This window comes from Anthonomus grandis, chromosome 11 (assembly GCF_022605725.1).
Source record: "Anthonomus grandis grandis chromosome 11, icAntGran1.3, whole genome shotgun sequence".
NCBI classification, from domain to species: Eukaryota; Metazoa; Arthropoda; class Insecta; order Coleoptera; family Curculionidae; genus Anthonomus; species Anthonomus grandis.
The window spans coordinates 16,085,170-16,103,338 of record NC_065556.1 but is presented as its reverse complement, the minus strand read 5'-3'; the positions used below and the strand labels follow the sequence as shown (position 1 = coordinate 16,103,338).

The 18,169-nt window shown below is 27.3% G+C and overlaps 1 protein-coding gene across 1 annotated transcript in view; it reads left to right on the top strand.

Moving 5' to 3' along the window:
- Positions 1–3,858: 3,858 nt before the first annotated feature.
- The window catches only part of LOC126742592 (BMP-binding endothelial regulator protein-like), a 257,705-nt gene continuing 243,394 nt past the window's right edge, over positions 3,859–18,169 (top strand). Inside the window, exon 1 of the mRNA XM_050449340.1 lies at positions 3,859–4,143. The gene's annotated coding sequence lies outside the window, so the exon portion shown is untranslated. The remainder of the gene's footprint in view (positions 4,144–18,169) is intronic.

Below are 18,169 nucleotides of genomic sequence, written 5' to 3'. Positions count from 1 at the left end.
TCGATCTTCCATATTAACGCGGTCTATTATTTATATGGTATTAGTTTAGGTTCTAATAAAACGCATTCGCCATTGATATTGCAATTTTTAGGCCAGATTAAATGAATAAAAATCAAATGCGAACAAATTCCAAAAAAACAAACTAACATTTTAATATAGGTTGTTTAAGAGCTGCGGTATACAAATTTTCTTTTTGACACCCATGGAATCTGCTTTGTAATTTATTGTTATATTCTTCATTATAATTTATAAAAATATAATAATATGTTGAAACTAAATAGGTATTATAATTATATTGATTTTTTTGTGAAATATAATTTTAAAAAGCAGCTGGGTTGGATTATTATGTAATTATTTATTATGATTATTATGTATGAGTACGTTATGGGATATAAAACTGCATATACCTAGTACGTGCTAATGTCCGATTTGACTGCCCTGGACTCATCAGTACGTACTTGTGCTATATGGGATAACCCTGTCAATGGCGATTTAGACATTAGAATTATTTGTTTTCTTGAGAAGAGGGATATTATTTGCGGCTCTACATCAAACATCATGCACAAATAGGTAAATTAAATATTCAAAAAATGAACTTACCTTTAAATCCTTAAACGTATGAAGACAGGCCTCACTCCAAGAGCATTAATTTCAAAGCCATTAATGCGCGAGTCCCGATGATCTGTTTACTAATACATTTATGACCAAAACTTAACAGATAACTGCGTATTTGTCATCCCCTTCCGAGAGTTAAATAGACCAATTTGTTAAGATCAGTAAGATATCTAAAGGTGGTCAACGGATATTTATTACTGATTATTAAGACGAGATTTAAGAAGATCATATATTGACCACAATTATGATATCTATTGCTGGCCTTAAATTAATTTATGAAATAGTGACTTATTAAGTTTAATTTTTTGTGATATTTAGATCTTCTTAGATGGTCAAAAGTTAAATATAGGTGATCTATATCTTTGCGTTTGACATTTTATTAGGATGTATCTATTAGCTATATTAACGTGTGTTGTTACGATAATTGCATAATTTTTGCTCGTAATTAGATACTCGTTGACCTTTATTGAGATATTTTTAAATGAGATATCTAAAGATTGCATTTTCTCAGTGTAACTACAATTATGTATCAATTCTTCTAAAAATTTGCATGTCCCCGTTTTTTTGAGTGCTCTTTTTATTTTCCTTCCCAAAAATGATGTAAGTCCAATTTTAGGGGAGGATTCAGAGGAGCTTACTCTTCTGATGGCCCGTATCTTATGTCTTCTATAAGAAATTTAAAAATCTAGCAACATCATCTAGATAGACAAGAAAATATATACATTTTTTGTTTCTTGCATTTTTTCAATATATATAAGCCTTTTCAAGTATTATTAAACCTGATTAATCTATTAAATTAGGAAAAACGAAGTGGGCTGTGACTGTTTTATTTTTTGTCAAATTAAGTTAATTTTATCCGAAAATGCAAAAAAACGATAATTTTGGATTTTTCATGGCTACTTAGATGGTGTTCTATATTTTCAAATTTCTTATTGGAAATCCTGAATACTTTTCTAAAATTGATACCTGCATTTCTTATATTTGACTGTGCGTATGAGGAGAATTTCCTCTGCTCTGGAAAATATCTAAAATTATTCCTGTTAATAAAAAAAATGATAAGAATCTTATCGATAACTATCGGGCAGTTATACTTATTAATAACTTTTTTAAAGTTTTTGAGCGGGTCTTTCATTCAGCATTATACTTTCCTATAAAACATCTTATAGACACTAGACAGCATGGCTCCATGAAGGGCAGATCCACTACCACGAATCTTATTACGATCACGGAATTTATATCAGAATCTATAAATGATAATTCTCAAGTTGATGTACTCTATAGAGATTTCTCGAAAGCTTTTGACCGTCTTGACCATTCCATTCTTATATAAAATCTTTCTGACCAATTTGGGTTTTCATCGCGTTTAATTTCTCTTATCTCTTCTTATCTCACTAAACGTCCTTAACATGTTGAATGCTTTTGACACAGCTCACCTAAAATAGTCGCTCCTTCAGGCATACCACAAGGTTCCATATTGGGACCTTTACTTTTCAACTCATCTACTAATACCATTTCTAAGGACCTAGAAGTAAACAGCTTATTATACTGTGATGATAAAAAAAATATACTGTAGAATTGATACTATTGAGGACTGCATTAAACTCCAAGCAGCCTCAGTGAATGAATGGGAATAACAACTTGCCTCTAAATGTAGTGTAGTCTCCTACTCCTTAAAAAAAACTGTGTTACTTACCAATACAAAATTGATAAAGTGATACTACCTGAACCTGAATGTAAATGTGAAAGACTTGGGAGTCATTTTGATAGCTCCCTTTCATTTAGTTTTCATATCGAAGATATCATAAAAAGAAGTTATAAAATGCTGGGTTTTGTTATCAGGAACTCTCCATTCTTTGAGAATATCTCTAGCATTAAACTCGTGTAGTTTACCTATGTTCGTTCAATTTGGGAATATTCGTCCTGTCAAGTCTGGTCGCCACATTATCAAAACCATATTCAAGGGCTTGAAAATATACAGCGAAAATTCCTTTGGTTTAAATGCGAAAGATTGTACCCGGAAATCGGCTTCTCACATGGTCGTTTGCTTGAAAGATTTCAGGTAAAATTTTACAGAAAAGAAAGGATTCGGCAGATTTACAGTTCTTACATAAATTAATTATTGGCGTAATTGACTCGCCAGAGATATTACAAGTTCTAAATTTACACACTCCTCGGCTATCAGCTCGCAGTTCTCAAACTTTTTACCTTTCAATACATTACAAAATTTTCGCCTATAGGTAGAGCTTGCAATACATACAACTCTATACAGAATCAATGCGATATATTTAACTGTAGCCTAGCCGAAATTAAAAGAATTCGCTTAGTTTAGATAATCTTGTTTTCTTCTTTTTATATATTTATTAATAATTTATCATATCTGTAATATTAATTTTATTTTGATAAGATGACTTCATGTTTATATACATCGTTTCTACTCCATTATTGGAGTTTCTCTGTTGAGTGATGTAAGTAAATAAATAAATAAATAAAATTGGGGTTACACCATTTTAGGGACGGAAAATGTCAAGAGGGCCCAAAATAATTAGAACTTGCAAATTTCCAAAAGATTTGACGTATAACTGCAGTCAGTGTTAATAAATTATCATTTATTGCCATTAAACTTTAAATACAGTCCACCTACAATTATCAATCTACAGGGTAGAAAATTTTCTTAAACATTTTCATTTGGAGCTTAGGGGTACTTAGCACAAAGAAATGTACTAAAATATCTATTATTAAAATAAAATTAAAAAAAAAATGTTAGTAGTTTATATTTGGTGCTATAACGGCAAGGTCCTGGTTCCCGAAACTGACAAAGATAATGTACCCTTGAGAAAAAGTAAAGCACTCAAACACAAATCAAAGTCATAACTAATGCTAAAGACAAAGTTCTAGAGATGTTCAAGAAATTTTTGCAGAAAATTGCGTGAGAAAATTGATATGTCTGACTGAAGAAAGCACTTTATTTTCGTCAAAGTTAACAACTAACTCATATTTTTGCTTTATAAACACTCTATAAGTGATTGCTACTCTAAGAAACTTATGCTACCCTTATAAGTAAAACATTCTATAAATATCTTCTTATGCAGGTCCTCCAAAACCCTTCGAAAAGAGAGTTATCTTGGCGTCGGTCGGCGTCGAATCATCCAACGCAGCAAAAGGATAACATTATAGAGAACCGACGCTCGTCGATTGCAGAGATGGAGGGGTCCCGTTTACTTCGCTACTATCACAATCAGAATTCTCGTCTCTAGTGCAGACACTCGCCAGCAGTGTCGAATGCACGACAACCACGAACGTACTACGAACGTGAATTAACGGGACGTTTCGGAATCGGCTTTAACGGGCGCGTATTTTTTTTGGCGCCAGAATTTTTCAGATTCAGTCATTTTTTGTGGCGCTAACAACGCGTTTTTTTTTTAGTTTTTTTTTGTGGATTTTTGTTTAGTTTTAGTTTAGTTCGTTGTTTTTTTTTGTCCTACTGGGGTTTGGATTTTTGCTGCGTAAAATTCGTCAGGAATTATTGTTGTAAGTTTTTTTAGAGTAATAGAATATGGTTATTCAATATGTTTTTATATTATATTATTAGGTAATTTGACGCAATATTATTTTTTACTAGTATTTCTATATACTTTCTTGACAAAATATTAACGTTTTTGATCTGAGTTTTTTTTTGAAGTAAATATCTTGGTATATAAAATTAAATATGCATATTAAATATCATTTTATATTATCATATTAAGTAACTTAGCGCAATATAATTTTTTTACTAGTATCCCTGGCTTTTATGGAAATATATGTAAATATATTTCTATGACAAAATATTTAATTTAATTTTACGACTAAATCTTAATTTATTTATTTCAATTATAAAAAAAACCAAAATGACATATAAATTTGCATCTTCGGGTCTAAATAAGTGCAAAACTAATCGAATTAGTCGAATTAAGTGACAATTCTTTTCTCAAAATAACAATCCAAAACTATAATGACTTAAAATTGGACGTTTGCCAGATATACTTATTTTGCAAATTTTTTTATAATTAACTAAAAACGATTGTTTTACCAATATTAGTTTATATATTTATTCTTAAATATAAGAAAAGGAAATTTAAAATATAAAATAATTTAAAAAAATAATAATATTTAATTTAACTTGAGAGTTATTTTTACATTTTACGTTTTAATAAAAAAAATTTACCTCCAACTATTTTTGAAAAAATAAGAAATCATAAACATTGTTTGATTATTATTACTTAATTCAAAGTTTGTATATATATTATCTAGTATATCTAAAATATAATTAAAAAGGCAATAAAAATATGAAACTAATATTTAAAAAAATACAATATTATATGTTGAGCTTAAGAGCTTATACTATTTTATAGAAATAAAAAATAAAATATTATCATATTTTACGTCTTAGTAAAAGGAAAAATAAAGTCTTAATTTATTTTTTAATTTTATCCCTGTGTTAAATAAGTTTAATTTGATATCTATAATTGCATCATGTCATTATTTACAACTTTATTGAAAATAATAGTAAGTTTTGCACCACATACAATAAAATTATGCATGTAATATAAAATTTATAAATATACATTTTTTAAATTAAAATCAGATTTTTGTTGTTTTTTTTATTTCTTTTTTTTTTAAATTAACTAGCATTGGAGATATATTGAATATGCATGGTAAATATGGTTTTATATTATCATTCAGAGTAACTTGATGCAATTTAATTTTTTTACTAGTATTTCTGGCTTTTTGCATATATTTTTATGACAAAATATTTATTTTGACTTTACGCCTAAATATTAATTTATTAAAATCAATTACAAGAAAGAAATAAAATGACATAAAGTTTGCTTTATTACAACCGAATAAGTGCTAAACTATTTAAATTAGTCGAATTAAGTGACAATTTTGAATATATAGGCTTAACCTCAAATAACTATAATGACTTGAAATTGGACGGTTTCCAGATTTATTTTGCAAAAATTTTTAATATTTACTAAAAATGTTAGTTTGACCTAGGTTAATACTTTATTTAATAAAAATTATCATATATATTTTTGTATTTGTTGCAAAACATTAAAAAAATCCATTCTAAATATTTAACATTTTATTAAAAAAAGAAAAAAAATTATTCTTATCTTTAACCATATTTAGTAACTTAAAACAATAAAAAAAAAACAAAAATGTTTGACTATTACTACTTGCAAAGGTTGTAAATATATTATTATAGCTATTATAAAATACAATAAAAAAGCATACAAAATATGAAAATAATATTTAAAAAAAACAATATTATAAGATCTCTTCTTATAATTTACGTTTTAATAAAAAGAAAAATAAAGTTTTTTATTAAATTGTATTCTGGGGTTAAATAAGATTAACTTGACGCCTATTTTTGCAATGGTCGCTATATAAAATTGTATTGAAAATAATAATTTTGGCGCTATATACAATTAGATTATGTATATAGGATTTGGGCTTAATATTTAATATAAATATATAATATAAACTAATATTTTTCAAAAACTTCATTAAAAAGCTATATTCATGAAAAATTCCAAAATTTTTTTTTAAATTTAATTATTTGTAAAGTTCGTGACAATGTAAAATATATTTACGGCTTAAGTTTTATTAAAAAGATAAATAAATAGGTCTTACTTTTAAATAAATAGGTCTTTTTCCATATTTTAAATCATAATCATGTGCGTATAAATTTTTTAAAAATTAAAATATAAAATCACGTAAAAAATTATTTTTTAACGTTAACCAAGTTTAATTTGAACTCTTTTATGGCCATATAAAATTTCATTGAAAATAATATAAATTTTTGGTAGTATAATATAATATACTGTATTTGATGCACATGCATTTTTCAATTAAAACTAAAGCTAATATAAAAAAGACTATGATAATAAATAAATTACAACGTCTCACGATAAACAATTTAAAAATTAACATATATAATATACAATAAAATAGTTCTTCGGCATTTTGCATTTTAGCTTTTCCGCTGATTTTTTTGGTGTGTGAGTGATTTTTATTTCGAAGTTTTAATTTTGTTTATGGATTTTGTTTTTTAATTTAAGATATTTGATGTAAAGATTTTTTTTTATTTTTCAATTTAAAATTAAATAGCTTTTCCGTAGATTAGATATATATTTTAAATGCGAATTTTATACATGATGCATTCTAATTTTTTTTAACTAGTGTTAATCTGACTAGCGCTTAATTTTTTACATAATATGTAAAATATATCATCACATAATATATAAAATATATTAAATTAGAAAAATTAAGTGAAAATATCAAAAGATTATATAAATTTAAAATTGAACGCTTGCCAGTTATATTTTGCAAAATTTTGTAATACTAACTAAAAATATTTATTTGATTAGTAAAATATAGTGATTATACTGAAATAATCAATACATATGTCGTAAATAATAATAAAAAACGTAATTGAAATATTTAATTAAAAATTCTGCCTTACATTTTACGGTTTGATAAAAACAAACAACAAAAAAAATGTCAATACAAATTTACTACCAAAGTTTTTAATATGGTTAAATAGGTTTAGTTATTCGAGTGCAAATAGTTCATCCTCACAATGTTATAATAAGTAATATTGGTTTGTGTATCACGTTCAATAACATTATGTAAGCATAGAGTTTAAAAAACAATGTTTCATATAAAATATGGACTTATCACATTATAAATAAGATTATTGCCTTTACATCGCGGTCATTTGGTTTTTCTTTATGTAAAGTGAATTTTTTTTTCTTTTAAATTTAGCTATAATTATATTAAACTATATCTGATGTCAAATAAAATAAAATAAAATCAAAATTTAAATTTACTATTATTGTTTACAAAAAAAATATTAAAATATATAATAAAAAAGTATAACAAAAAGATATTGTACCCATGTTTTTTTTTTGTAAATAGTAACTTAAAAATAATTATTATTAATTTGTGAGACACGCAATAAAAATAATATGCATGTAATTAAAACTTATGCTTAAAGATTTTTTAAGTTAAAACATACTTTTATATAAAATAGACACTTGAAATAAATTAAAAATAATTTATTTTTGTGGCACTCGTATAAAATTAAAATAATGCATATTTAAAAAATAAAAAACGAACCTTTCCTTAACCTTTAATATTTAAATTTATTTTATTTTTGATATGAATCATTTAAAAGCTAATAATCTTTAATTAAAAATATTTTATGGTTTTTACCAAAATTGTTACATATATTTATTTTTATTTAATTTTTGTATCTCATATAAGTATATACTAAGATTATGCAGTCCTATGATTTGAGTAAGATTATGTGTTAATCATTTGCTAAAACTTATTTTTTATCAAGTAAATCTTCGACCAAATAAAGAGTTTTTAATATATATAGAGAAACAAAAAAAAAGTGTTTATTTTAAAATAAACTAAAACATATTAATTATATTTAAAATATTTAAGTAAAGAAACGATATAAGATTATTTTCATTTTGCTAAATAATAGGTTTCTTCCTATCTAATTAAATGCGATTTTTTTTCGCCGCCAAATTCAAAATTTTCGCCGAATTTATTACGATGTACGCATAGGTCTTAAGAGCTACAGTTTCGTTTAAAAAATGTATTTATATTTATGCTAATTTATTTATATTTTAAAATATTCATAAAAAAATTTTACATTTTCACTGAAAAAATAATTAAATTAAAAAGTGTTTTATTAATTTTTTTTTACATATTTTGTATTTGGGCTCCTTTTTTAGAATACACAATACAATTTTGCATGGCAAATATTAAATGCTAAAAACATAATTACGAGATATTTATAAAATTAAACAAAGCCTTATACTAAATAATGACTTATTAGAGCATTAGTAAATAAATTAAAAAAATATATATTTAAACCGCCTTTTTTGCACCTTTCATCTAGCGTAATTTTAATTTTATTATTATTAAAAAACAGCTGTTTAAATATTTTGTTCATCTTAATAAAAACTCTTACTTATTCTCTTACTATATAATTTTTGTTGTATATTTAATTTAACAATTTACTTATTTTATTGAGTGGAAGTTGTAGGAACTACATATATTAGCTATACCATCCTTCTCAAAAAAGAAGATTAAATATATTAAGAAAAAACATAGAAAATCATAATAATTAATTAAGAAAATTATATCGATACTTTTTTCAGTTTCATTAAATAAAAACTTGATACGATTATTGAAGTGCTCTAACGATATTGTACTCTAGGCAATTTTTGTGTACGCTTCAGTGTACTTCAGTGTACGCCTTAATATTTTAAATATATTTGATGCCATATACATTAGGATTATGCATGCAATTAATCAAAATAAATTAAAAAAAAATTAAAAGTAAACTTTTTATAAAAACCGATATGCGGAACATGAGTAATCAAAGAAAATATATTTTTTTAAATTTTATTTTTACCTGTAAATCTATCAAGAATCTTTCTCGAAATTCGCATAAATTTTATAAAATATTACTAAAATTAAGTTATTAATATAAATGTTTGTACCAAATACATTAAGGTTATGCATATAATATAATATGATATTTACAATAATTATATTTCCAAGAGTACACATAAGAAAACATTAAATACAGTAATATGATCATTAATATTATTTATAGTTTTTATATAAAGTTTTTGCTTTTACTTAAAATATACAGTTAAAATTATAGAGTTAAAATAACCAATGAAATGTTTATACAAATTTTAAATTCTTGTATGCTTTTAAAAATAGCACCAAAATAAAATGTCAAATTTTTCAAAAGCCAAATAATATTTTCTAAAAATCCATAATTTGTTTATTATTACCTATGTATGTATATTACACAACACATATTATATCTTTTTTATTTTAAAATACAGGTAATATTTTATCTTATACAGTAAGATTTTGAGATTGGATAATTACGTTTTGAAAAAAAAATCACTAAATATTATCAAAAATCAAAATAAAAAACCGTTACTTATAAAGTAAATATGTAAAAATATCCTTGACCGTTAACTTAGCATTAAATTTTAAGATCTTACTATAAATTTATTTTTAACTTTTAATATTATTGTCAACAATTTTCTACACAATTCAAATTTTAGTCAAACGTTCGTCAATATTTTGTCAACAAAAATTTAAATATTTTCGACAAATAAAGTAACTTAAATTTAGTTATGAAATATTAACTATTATATCAAGGACTTTAAATAAACATTTGTTTTTCAATAAAATGATTCTCAATTAATACATGGCCATCACCATTTTTTGCTTAAGTGGTGACTGTTTTATTAAACTGTATGGGATAAACAATATTTGCCGTACTAACACGATTTCCTACGTAAGAAAAAAAACGTGTAAGTTTTGTCAAATAATTATATTAACACAAACTGAAATTGTTTTTTGTCTGATATATTATAAGTCTTGAAACTTATTTGCGCGATATTGATTGACCACCTCTGACCCCGACCATTCAGAAAATCCTTCGGACAATAAAAATCTGTAAACACAATTTATTAATGTCGAAGATTTCGTAAAAGGTTAAAAAAAACATTACGACCGGGTTTGATTCATATTTCGGTTTTTGATTAGGAACGTTCCTAAGTCAAAATGTAAAGTGAATCATTACCGTCAATGTGAAAGCATAAACAACCAATCTTTATTGCATTATATTTTTTTACATGAATTTAACATGCTAGTTTATTACATTCTCACAAATAGTATTGATAATCATACCAATAAATTTATGAATGATAGGATTTATCTGGTGTGTTGGCTTCCAAGAGTTCAAGTAGTGGTTTAAAGTTCAATTATTGATTTATTAATACCGTGAAGTGAGGAAGTTGGTTTCGATTATTTAAGGGCAATAAGAAATTAGTCTATTTTTAGTACACTATCTAGTGTTATGACGAATAATAGGAAAAATTATCAAATTAATAACAATTTAAGAAAACTTCATATTTTCGAGAACCCTAAAACATGAAATTTAAATGTTAGTTATTGAAAGAACCTTACGTTAGTTTATGAATTAAAACAAGGTGCAAATGATGGGTACCTAAAGTATTTACCAAAAAACGCTCAGACCTTTCGTTTAACCCTTAAACGCTTACCATTTAATAGGGGCGAGATTCCTAAAATCATAAAAGGAAAGAGGATTCGAGTAATACTTTATTTTAAAGATACTTTTATTTAGATCGTAAACTTAAGCTTTCCTTTGCTACTGTCTCCTTAGCCATGATCTTTTAACGATTTTTATGTTTCTTTAGTGCTTACCAAGTAGTCGAATTCTGGGCCTTCATACAATTGTAGAGGTTTTGTTCAAAACCCTTTAAGACATTTTGAAGTATCTGGAGTGATTTAATGATATTCATTAATTTTAAGCTGTCACAGATTGTCCAGTGATGTTAACTGGGTGGCATACATTTTAATTTATAAATGGCTCAATAAAAAAAATTTAATGGTATTAGATCCGAAGAACAAGGGGGATACTCAATACTATGTGTGCAAACTAGGGTGGGGCACCTTGCTCAAATATTGGGGTATTTTCATTGTATTGATTATCATTCTTAATGAAATAGAAGTTCCAATAAGTAGTTTTTTTAAACTAAAGCAAGGTAGTCAATTATATAGCATAAATATTCAGTCTTACCAAATGTTGCTTATGTACTTTTCGAATCGAACCAATAACGACAGCTGTTGTGAAGATTCACCGTACCGCTTAGGAATAAAATGCATTCGTTAAAAGAACACGCGTTGAATAGAATGAAGACATGTAGGATTGTAAATTTTTCGTAAATTACTGTCTTTGCAATGAATGCCACGAAACTCAATTATAATTAAGGTTATTAATTTATCACAAATTGTGAAAAATATTTTAATAATCACTACAAAACCATTATTTTTTTTTATTTTTTTTTAAGGTGTGTCTGGATAATCTATTTATTTTAGTCCTGTAATGCAACTGCATTAATAAATCTTTTATGCTTGGTGCATTTCTCGATTTGCTATAGAAAGATGGTGGTCATCATTGTCTAAAATAAGAGAAAAGTTACCAAAATATACAATAATTAAATTCCTAGAAGCTAAAGGAAATTTTAAATAAATATCAATTTAGTTTTTAGTTGGATAAAAACACTAATGATGCAATTTTGTATATGCTGAAAAACTCTTCCTGGGTCTCAATGATGGTGAACATACAGCGGTAGATTTTTGCGATTTGGCAAAAACCTTCGATTTTTTTTCACGTGAAATTCTACTGAAAAGTTTTCTAGGTTTTGTACTATTTTGGATCTACCACTGGTACTGAAATATAAACGATGTACATCCTTTGCTGATGACACTGCGTTTCATAAGGGTGGCTCAGAATCGCATACCCTCAGCAAAGTGAAGTGTTTAAGCACAATTGTTACATCGTTGTGATTGTTAAATTTTAATTGTACTTTAAATCATGTGCGTTTGGGTCGACAGCATGCTAATGTCACAAATGACAATAAATTTTTAGGATTACTTATTGACCTAAATTGTAATGAAATAAACTCTTACAAAGTCATAAAGTTACAAGTCTCAAATTAATTAAAATAAAGTCAAAAAATTCGACGTATTTCGCCCATACTAGGCATCATCAGATCCACTTGTGTATTCACTTATAAAAAGAACAAAAAAAGAAGCACAGAACAACAATTCATGATACAAGTCAAGGGTAGAAATTAAGTTAAAATTGGTAAAATCGGACGGAGACTAGCTACTACATTAGTAGTTAGAGGAAGAACTGGAGAACTTACAGCGAAAACATGATGTTTTCAACCTGCACAAAAAAATAAAGGAAATATCTAGAGCTAATAAGTGAGAAGCACCATGTAGACTTTTTGATAATAACCACCAAGAAGTAAAAGATATCTATAAGCAAATAGTCATATGGTAAAACTACCTCCGATATTTATTTGCCGCTTTACAAGAAGTGCAACAATAACGAAGATCTTATCATAATTAAATGTGAACTTGAATGTGCTATTAATCAACTAAAAAACAATAAGAGACCCAGACCAGAGAATATTTATTCAGAACTTATTAAGTACATTGATGAATAAAACTTGCATCTCTTCCTAAAGGTACTAAATAAAATATATATGTAACTTTGGTTAATTCTAACAAAATGGCTTGACTCCACATTTATTCCCATTTCTAAAAAGTCGAATCCTCGTTAATGTAATAACTTTAAATTGATTAGTTTGATGAGCAATGCCCTGAAGATGCTGATATTCTTAAGAATTGTCCACAATTTTAGAGATGTGAGCAGATGACCTTGAGAGAATAGTTTGGATTTAGAAGAGGCATGGGCATTTGTGAAGCATGTCAAGCCTACAAGTTCTGGCTGAGAAATGCATGTTTAAATTCGCTCTACGAAATATTTCAGATGAAATCAAAGTAAATAAGGAAACCGTTAACAGCTTAAGATATGCTGATGATTCGAGAGCAATAACCGATACATACGTTGGTCTTCAGAATAGTATTGATAGCATTCAAAGAGTATGCTCACAATATGAAATAAAGATCAACATTACGAAAACGAAGACAATGGTAATTAGCAAAAATCAGAATATCCCGGTTCTGTTGAAAATCGACGGAAAATTCCTACCGTAGTAGTAAATCGTTTTCAATGTATGGGTTCCTGTAATGAAAGAGACATAGCCTAATAAGAATACCAATATCACAGTGACCAGATTGGCTTTTGCTAATCATTTCCTTGACTCCAAACATAATTTTTGTGACAGCTAAAATATAAAAGTACTTCAGCAGTACAATAAAAATAAAAAAAACTAGACTTGCTGTAGACAATAGAAATTAGTAAAGCTTTTAAAAGCCCAGATCTGTCCTGTGTTATTGAAAGGTTCGAATTTGATGGCCACCTAGTTTTTAACAACCTAGAATAACTTTAGACTCTCAAGTGATTGTTAGACTTCTGAAATGTATAAAGTAATTTGATTGTTTAGTTAATTTCCTTATGCATAGATAGTGCCACTTTATTGTAACTTAATTTATTTATATGTTAGGTGTTTTGTGAATCTTATGGTAAGTGTTTGTTGAATTTTCCTTTCTTTTCCTTACATCATCATTATTATTATAGGTCTGATGATGCTCTAGTCAGGCGAAACATGTAACCTTCGTCGATGCTGTAGATTTTGTGTTTTGTGTTGTTGCTTTTTTATAAAAACGTATGACCACCATCTTTGTGAAACTAGATGAATCTTTCGATTCATTATAATATAGGTAAAAATAAGCTTAAAATAATCACTTAACCCGTTGTTCCATGTGAGATTTTAGAAATTAGTTTCGGCAAAAATATATTTCGCTAAAATCAAAAATCAAAAAATCCAATTTTTAATCCGGTTTTTCATAAATATCTGAGGTGCCCAAAATTGGCTGTATTTTTTAAATTGCGACCCTTTCTTTAATTCTAACAACCAAACAACTGATAATTTAACAATATTGTAAATAAGTAACAAAAACACACAATTTAATCATAATTTAAAGATGGATTAATAACATATGATAAACAAAAGAATCAAAATAATAAAATTTCGAAATAACAAAACTTAAATAAAAGTATGAAAAGAAAAAGTCTTTGCAAATAGAGTTTACGAACACCCATATTATTAATAACACCTCGACATCTGTTTGGTATGCTCTTAATAAAAATTGTCAATGTCGTTTTGCTCAATTTGTAGCCGTTGCTCTTGCATATAGTTCTACAACTTTTCCTTGTATTGAAACATGCCTTTTTACCTTACTCGATAGAATTTAAGTCAGGGGATTGAGCAGGCCACGGCAAAACCTCAATACCGTGTTGCTCCAAAATGTTTCTAGCGATTATCTGGCATAAACTAGCATAAATAAAAAATTATTATCTAATTCTGTAGTGCGTGGATGACCAATGTGTTCCAGAATTTGATCCTAATATTCGTTTGCTGGTTAAGAATCTTTAATGAGAACCAAATGGACCCGAAAATCTATAGAAACTCCAGTCTGAACGATCAAAGTTCCGCTTTGGTACCTGTTAATTTCTAGAATGGTTTGCAAGCGAGATGCATTACAAGATTTCCACTGGATCTCTACAGGAAAATCTGTCGTAAAGATGGTTTTCATGTAACTATTCCTTAGTATTAGTAGTGACGGGAGTAAACTTGCCATTTATAGGTTCTGTTGCTCTTGTTTGATCAGTATGTACACATGTACCTTTCTCTTACAACATCAGTATGTTCAAACTTCTACTAAATCCGGCTTCTGCGATATCGCTGATGTTATATCGCCCTGTATCATATCAACAGCTTGTAACTGTGTTTCTCGATTAAAATGTCGTATTAACTATGCTAGATGCACAATTAAACCAAATTCTCACTACACTTGCAGCAAAAATTGCAAACTATTTACTTAATATTAACAAGAATAATTTAGTAGGTGATAAAAGATGTTCAAAAGAATGTCCAACAAATAAATAACACAACTTATTATAGGAAAAAATTGTTTAAAAATTGAAATGGCTTTTTTTTTACTTGTCACCTAGTTCATTTTGATCTCTACGTAAACATAATTTACAATTAAATAAAATTCAATGACATTCATCTCGAATAATATTATAGATATATTAGAGTACTTATCTTATAATTATTTCAATGGCTTTAATCACATAATTAGTTGAATATTTAGCATATTTTTGTAATAAAAAAATGTATCCCATATTGAATGAATGAACTTAGTGTGGCCCTACCATGTCACATGAAGAGCTAAATGTGTCAAGAATATTGCCAAAAAACGAAATACCCTAAAACTTCTTCTTAACACCACCAAAATATTTAAGTTAAGAATAATTAAGGAATCAATAAAGTATTACTGACCTCTTTAGGTTACGTTAATAATTAAAATTCAAAAACGTGTACTTAAATTTGAAGACAGCCCAGTTTCAAAATTTTTATGTCTTTATTTATGTATTTATCACTTTTGCATAAACACATCATAAAACTTTATAAGAAGGCAATAAATTTTGTTTTTTTTTCTTGTGACATGAACTGATTATTTAAATGGAAAGATTTGCATGAGAATATGGAATCGTTGGAAACTAATTAAATTCAAAAGCTAAAAATATAATATGTGGTTAGTTGATATGTATATGTATGTAACAATTTAAAATTAAATTTAAGTTGAGGAATATATTCATAAATCATTCACTATATCTAAGCATAGAGTACAAATAAAAAATAATTTATTTGAAACGTATTTGTTAACTAAATGAAGAATAGAATTTGAAAGTTTTTTGCGCCCTCTAGTTACAATAGGACAAAGCGAATGACGAAAATGAGCTAATGAGTTTTTGTTTCATCGTTAATTGAAAAGTAGAACTTGCTCTTTAATCAACCGTAAAACAAGAGAGTATTTACAAATATCTGCAACACTAAAAGAGATGTTAAAGAGTCTTGGAGATGTGTTTGCTTTTTTAGACATATGTTGTCTTCAGCAGTAGCATCTATTTATATAAAGTATGTTAAAAAATATGTTATTGACATTACTCGTTATAAACTCAACATCAGAAGGTAGAAGATACTTTATACCACTAAAACGCAATAAATAAGCTATGCAGTAATTAGAAAACATCCAACACATAAATGATTCGAGATATTGATTTGAAAGGTTAAAAATATAAATTATTAAGCTGTATAGTATAGAGTTATAATGGTGAAAAATGTAATGAGACAATAGTAACAGCCGTAGATATACCAGCTGTTCTCCGGCATTTGGTAAAAATCTCGACCGTCACCTAGACCCGAAGGTGCGACAAGGATGGAGCGAGCCGTGCGCATACTTCGCGACATCTCGTGGTATATATGGAAAGTTAACGAATATTCCGCAACAACGGTCTACCTAATATAAAAGGAGCCTTCGCCGCTAGGAGGCCAGTACAAGTCTGAAGATTGGCGCGACTTTTGAATCGAAATAAATTATAGGGAACAAATCAGTGTTTCTAGTGGCCTTATATTATTGTTTTTAGTATATACGTGTGTAATAAATTAGTTAACTATTTTTGCGCATTGAATATTTTAATTCACACCTAAACGAATAGTAAAAACGCTCCAATTTATAATACTAGAACTGCATTGAAGTCTAAAATCGCAATATGCGGTTTGAGATTTAGTTTGCTTATTTAATATTTTACAAAAAACATTCAAAGATTCTATATGAATATGGCAATTCTTTAAAGAAAGTCTTAAGTAAAATATACTTTTACTTTAGCCTACTTATGTAGGAGTGGATTAACATAAGCCATTTTTAACTAGAGTAGAAAACAAAAAGCGATTGGTCACAATATTTCCTGGTAAGCTAATACATTGTGCGAGGCCATATTAGAAAGAAAAAGTTTAGTGTGAAAACTGAGAGTGAATTTACAACATAGAATCAAGAAACTCCTCTTTCAATCATAACTTTTATTTATCTATTAACAAACAATTCTACGGTCATAATACTAAAAAAATCTCCTACAATATTTAGATAAATTTTTCTATGAAAAATGTCCATTAAATCTGGTCCATTAAAGCTTGTCTCTTATTAATAGCATTCTATTCTTTTTCACTGAGCTGCTCTGGTTCGATTGGCAAACCACACTGCATATCTACAGAGCAATTTGATTACTCAAAAGCATTCAAATGAACTTTTTATTATTTAAAACTTGTACTTCATAGCAAATATCAATGGATCCAACTTATTATTATCCTCAGCCTAGTGGTGGAATTTAAAGAGAATTGAGTATTGGGGTCGAACATTTCGCAATATTTTATCAACGGAAGCAAGATCTCACTAAGCATCCAAATGAAATACTCTCTTTTTAGAAATTATCAGCTAAACCAAGCAATGCATAGATCTTTGACAAACTTGCATTCTATCTAATAAACAGCCTGGTAGTATAACAGCAGAGTAGAATTTAAAAAGAAGTTACTGTTGGACTGAGGCACTAAATAAAATTGAATGAGTAAATACAGGCTTAGTCTTGATTACCCATTACACTAATATGAACTTTTTTTTATTTCATAGTCTCCAATTAAGACTGGCCATGCATAAATCTTTGACAATCTAGCGAATTAATTGCAACTCATTAAGAAGGTGCTTCTACTCGATTTTGAAGACATGATTTAATATTAGAAGGTTTTCATTTCAGTATAAGAGTATTAGAATCTGTATCATTCTCTTTTTTTTAATTATTGTTTTATCTGCAATTACTTTCCGCTCCATTACTTTTGTTGTCACTTTAACTATGTACATTCTAGTTTGATCATTGATCTTTAGTTTGAGTTAATCTTATTCGACTGACAGATTTTATTTTAACTTCTTTATCTTTGGATGATTTATCCCAAGTAACAATTTGCAGTCACCTAAGTTAAGATTACTCTTAGTTTCTCAAACTTCGACGTATTGCACCTGTATCGCAACTTTTGTAAAACTCTGCCGTTTTTACAACGTATTTTTT